This window comes from Ictidomys tridecemlineatus, unplaced genomic scaffold (assembly GCF_052094955.1).
Source record: "Ictidomys tridecemlineatus isolate mIctTri1 unplaced genomic scaffold, mIctTri1.hap1 Scaffold_57, whole genome shotgun sequence".
NCBI classification, from domain to species: domain Eukaryota; kingdom Metazoa; phylum Chordata; class Mammalia; order Rodentia; family Sciuridae; genus Ictidomys; species Ictidomys tridecemlineatus.
Window position 1 is genome coordinate 756,536 of NW_027523832.1, and position 6,000 is coordinate 762,535.

General features: G+C 39.7%; 1 pseudogene; it reads right to left on the reverse strand.

The window, feature by feature from the left end:
- LOC144374069 (junctophilin-1-like) overlaps window positions 1–5,422 on the reverse strand; it is a 67,525-nt pseudogene extending 62,103 nt beyond the window's left edge.
- Window positions 5,423–6,000: the final 578 nt, after the last annotated feature.

Here is a 6,000-nt window from a genome sequence, read left to right on the forward strand (position 1 = left end):
CACTGGGACTACTGGGATAACTCAGAGCACAGGGCAGGTAGGCCCAAGGTCAGATAGGACACACTTTTCATCCACTTATAAATTTCGGCCCTGCAATTTTGGCCTTATGACTTCAACTGTATAGGATTTTTCTAAAAGTTGGATAATTTTTGCTTCTAAATTTCATTAAATTTTTTCTGAGTGAAAACCATTCCCTTCTAATACAAACAGAGCAAACATTAGGAAACAACTTTTCCTCTTTGAAATTAATATTTCAAAAATTCCTTAGGAAGGCAGTGCAACAGGAGATGAAATGAACTATTTGTAAATCTTATTCTAAATTATTAATTTAGCTGAAAATTTCTAAAAATGACTTAGGTCTATGTTAGTATAATATTCCAACAAGCACAAAGGCTTAAAATGACTAGCAGTGATCTGAATGCCTGGGACATGGGTTGTCAAATGAATGGTCTTAGATTTTCTGTCGCACTCAGCATCTTATTTTTAGGTTAGGGAAAACCATTTAATATATAAAATATACAATTTGGATTTGGGTGAACCTTTCTGAGCTGAGTGACTTGACAAATACAATATCCATCCTGAATATATCAAACCATCATGGGAAAAAAATGAACAATTTGCTTAACATTTTGCCCTTCAAGTGAAAAGATGAAGTTTTGTACCATATTGCTTGCTAAACCTGTTTCTCCTGGCCTTTCTCTTTATAGGTTTATCCAGCCTTTACCACTGCAGTGTAAATCACATTACAGACTGGAAGCACCTTGAGGGAAGAAATTACTTCAAAAAGGATCACGAAATCCCCAAATTCTGGCTTATGTGTCCTGTGGAAGCTGGATGTTTGGTGACTATACAGCTACGGTGACTGAAAAGAATACTCTCATTAGCACTGGAGAAACTGAGATAAGGCCAGAGGAAACCTATCTTGAGAAAAGATGTTCTTGAGAGTATCCATTAAAACTGTTAGTACCAGATCAGTTTTTCAATGAATATTCGCTTTTTCAGAGAGAGAATAATCTGAAGTGTTTTCTACAGAATAATCTGAAGTGTTTTTCTACTAAATAAGTACAAATGTCTAAATAACTTGGTACAGGTTTTTAAATAATTTTTTGAGGAAATGAAGGTTAAATTAAGGAATTTAGAATTCCCTTTTCAATGCCAAGCCCATTTTCTTTAAAAAAAAGCAAAATTTTACACTGTAGTATCCCCAAAAGCAGCTATCTGGAATTTTAAAATGTAATTACTTCTATGTTAATCATGACAATTTATGATGTCAGAAAATAAATCCTGGTTATGGTCTGTCTGCACCTTATTCTGTTTGAGTATGGAGATTTTTATCTTGCCCTTTGCATTTTATATTACCATGCACAGGTTTCTAATAGATAGGATACATTTTTTTAAATATACTGAGCAATAATGATATTGGTTTGTGTAAACAAAGGCTGATTATTTCATTGCATGTAAAAGCTAAAACTGTAATGATGCCAATTCCAAGACTACCTTCACTTTCTGACCATTCTGACATGTTTCCATCATATAAACAGATAAACAGTAGAGCAACAATGGAATACTAAGTGGGTCTGGTACTATGAATATTATATTCTTCATAGATGTGCTCTTAACCTGACATCTATGAACTTCTAAAGGGATGGGTGAACCATAGCTTTCTCAAAAGGATAAACCCAAAAGGATAGCTGTATAATAACATTTTAGGGTAAGAAGCTTCCTACTGAATATTTGCAATCACCAAACACTGCCACAACATGAAAGGGAACAGAATTATTAGGAAAGTTCAACTTTGACTTTGCCTATATAGATAAAATCTAAATTCTAGGATAAAAGTTATATAATCTGATACATGTACAGTAAAACAAACCACCTTATTTTAGTATTTAAAATCGCTATAATAATATTCTTTTAACTTTTCTACATGATGTTTGTTTTGCCAGGACAGTTTATAAAAATATTGTTTGATATCAATATATATTTACACTTCTTAAAACATAATCATCTTGGTAAATGTTTAACATTGATGAAAAATTAATAGCTAGTTTCCTCAAGTTAGTATCTCCAAAATAAGATCAGTATATGGAATTTCTAAAGAAGTATTCCTTGAAAATCTAGGCTGTTTAAAGCAAGAGCAATAATTAGAAAGTTTAAATCTTTGCTTAACTGTCAAATAGGGAGGGGGGCAGGAATAGCAGCATTGGCCACAATCCCCCCCCCCTATTTTGTAAAATCACAGTAGGAAAGAATTCCTCCATGGCATTGCTAGAAACCATTTTACGGTCAAATTGCAAGTAGTTCATCTGAAATTTAAAATAGATTTAGTTTAGTCAATTAACCTAGAAAAAAGGGCCTATTTCTTTACAAAGCAGGTGGGTTCCAATTTCTTCCTGCTGCTCAAATAAAGTTGTAATTAGTTTCTCCTGATTCCTAAAATAGAGATGCAAATTTCACAAGCAAAAAAATTATTTTTATGGGTTTTTGTTTTAAATTGTATTCACTTTGGAACTGATTTTTTAGATCTAGCTGTTTTTACTGCACACTCTTGTAGTGGAAAGCATCCAGTTCAGAATGAAATTCAGCCAAATTTGGACTGCTCCGTGCCAAACTTAAGTTTATATGCTACAAAGATAGTTAACAAAATAATGGTTATTCCTAAATATTTTCAATAGTTTTATGACAGGTGAAAAAAACAGTACAGTAGATCAGAATATGCACAAAAAATTCCATGTACCTTAGATTTGGAATTCTGGAGTATGCTAATTTATTCTTAATTAACACTCAAGGGGTTTCTAGCTCAGCAATACTTCACACACAAATCACTAATAAATTGATAACTTTCAGATGGAATCACTATTTCCTTCTTAACCTTTAGTGCAATGTTACCATAAAATACATGGAATTAAATTTTCCCTAAATCTATAAGAAGATGTACAGGAATGAATATGTGGTGGTACAGAGAATGGAGGCAAAAATAATTCTTTAGAAGAATAGGGAAAGTGATAATTCCTACTTTGACCAAAAATAAGTTATAGCAATATGCTTCCATTTAGACCATTTTATTATTAAAGGATTTTTCTAATGAAGTGACATCTGAGGGAAAAAACAGTCAACAGCAGAGTGTTGTTGACATTCAAAAGTGATTTTTTAAGTTTTTTAATTTTAATTTCTATTTGTAGCACATTAGGATTTTGGGGTTTTAGGTAGAAAACTACAGTACTATGGCAATATCAAATTTTAAGGCTGAATTAATAAACAGAAGACAGATTCCCAAAGTCATTCTGAAGACTTATTTGGTTTCTATAACACATACATAGATAGATCTTACTGTGCTACATATATTTTGATTACCAGGTATAATGAATACTCTAAACCAAGAGATTTTATTTAATGACTAGTAACTTAAAAAGGAGACTATTTTAACCTAAAACTGAAGTGAGAGAACTATTCACAGTCTTCTAAAAGGGTTATAAAATAATGTCCACTTTTAAAAAGTAAATTTGGCAATCCACTTTTGAGCATGGAATTCAGTTATGAGCTAGGGCTTCCAATAAAAATCTAGTCACAAATTAGCAAATATAGGGCTGTCAACCAAGGCATGTTATGTCCATTGAGAACATTTAAGGGGCCCTGATTAACTACCATGGAATTCAGGACTCATACAGCCCACAGAAAAGTATTAAAGTTTTTTTTTTTAAATCCATGAGAACCATATCTTTTATTTATACTGTAGGATGAAAGGATGTCCTTTTTAGCCAATCCTACTATTCTGCTGTTTTGCATTTGTAACACGGCCCAAGTATTCTGAGTAAGTAAAGTGTAAAAATTGTATAAGCTTTTATATAAGCAATGGCATAACTAGGGTTGCAGTGGGCTGGAGAAACTTTTAATTGGATCCCTTTAATATCCTTTAACTCTGAGGGGCTTAATTCCAAAAGGTGATCGCCTCCACACAATCCTTTTCAATTAAATATGATCATGTTTATTATCAGAAAGTGTACCTTGCCAATGCATGACATTCATCTTTCTCAGTTTTGCATACAAATTCAACTTTTGACACCTGTTTCAATAATGTACACTTTTCCCAATTTAAAAAAGGAACTTCTGTCCTACTGTATACAAAATTTCTTTCCCAAATATTGTTAAATATTAAAATAAGGTGATTTTGATTCACAGTCAGGAATACTATTTAGGTCAACACCTTAATGCAAATCAGTTTTTAGTAATGACATTCTGAGAAGCAAAATTGTTGCTAACTTTGCAGCTATAGGAACACATCTTTCAATTTTTTTAAAAATGGAAACTTCACTGCCCATTTCTAAACTATTTTCCCATTAATTTGTCCAATGGTCTGCAAAGATTACTTTTAAGGAAGCAAAAGAAATCTAGAAAGAAAAACATACACCACTTGAATCCCACCTGCATCAGGTGGCCTCTTTGCTCCCTTGATCAGGACGTTCCCAAATGCACCCTAAATAAGGTTCAATTCCCCAACATCCTAGTTATGGGGTTCTGGCTTCTATCTTTAGGCGACTAGAGGACCAAATGGGAAATACGAGACTCCACGTGAAACCAATCCGAGGAGCCGTTAGCACAGACTCGCAGCCTCAAAAGCTCAGGGCGTTCGCTCTAACTCCATGGGAGTGGTGATTTCAAACCCGGCCAGGAGAGGGAGGGATCAGGAACGTAATGAGACGGGCTCAAGTGACAGCGTCCTCTCTCCAGCCCAACCTTCCCGGGCGGCGCTCCCTCCTGGTGTCAGTGCAGCGTCGGCACCCGCCAGGTATATTCACGCCTCACTCCCCCGGGTGTGGACACATCGCCCGCTTCAAGAAGGGGGTCAGACTAACCCCTCACGCACCAGTCCCAACCCAAAGCACCCTCGGGGGGGGGGGAGGGAGGGCGCGGGAAGTGGGTGGGAGGCTTCCCCAGGTGTTTTGGCGGGTTTCTGGACATGTGCGATTCGCGTCCTCCCCGCTTCCCCGCAGCCTGGGCAATGCCCACCGCACCGTCTCCTGGAGCAGCTGAGCCGCCCGCGACGCTGCTCACCTCCGTCCCGTAGGTCTCCACGCCGTACCCGTCCTGCAGCCCGTTACTCCAGGTACCCTCGTAGCGAGCGGGGGTGCACAGGCTCTGCCGGACCCGTAGCGCCCCTTGAAACCATGTGACCACTCCCCCCCCCCCCGTTACATCCACTTGCCCTTCGTTTCCACCCCCAGCCCGTGCCGCTTGCCCTGAGCCCAGTAGCCCTGGTAGGTGTTGCCGCTGGGCCAGGTGTAGCCTCCGACCACCTCGAAGCCGTGGGACCAGGAGCCCGAGTACAAGCCCTGGCCCTTGGGCCCCGTGCAGATGCCATGCCCGTGCGCCTTGCCCTCCTCCCAGCTGCCGCATCGTCGAAGTCGAACCTTCTGCCCGTCATTGGGGGGGCAGCCCCGGCGCGCTCCCTGCGGGGGCACGGACACGGGCAGAGCTAGGCACCGCAGGGTGTAGCTCGGGGGTGGGGGCCCGGCGGGAGAGCTCCCGACTGCGCTTCTGGCAGCTAGCGCAGCCGCTTGGCTCCAGTCCGATGCCGCCCCCGTCCTCCCCTCCTCTTTCGCTGCCGCCACAGCCGGAGGACCAGAACACAGTCTGCCAAATACCTCTCACTAGGTATTTGATAAGCAGATAAAAAATGTAAGGACAGGTGTTGGGAAGGCAGCAGGGCAAAAGGAGACTTTCCTGCACAGAAAAGGAACTGAAATTGACCTTGATTGTGTCTCTCTTAGGACTGGAGCTGATCTTCCCTGCTTATCTGTCTGAAAGACTGAAAGAAAAATCTCAGTTTACACTGAGCCAAATCACCAAAAGAATTAGAAACCCTCATCCATGGCGCTGCCTGCAGAGTTGGCAGGAATAGTGCTTACCCTAGTGGCCTGAAATAATTAGGCATCTCGCTCAGCATCTTGTCCTGGACTGGGGATTGATTTAGGCCACTGGGAAAAAGAGGGCCCAGAGCTT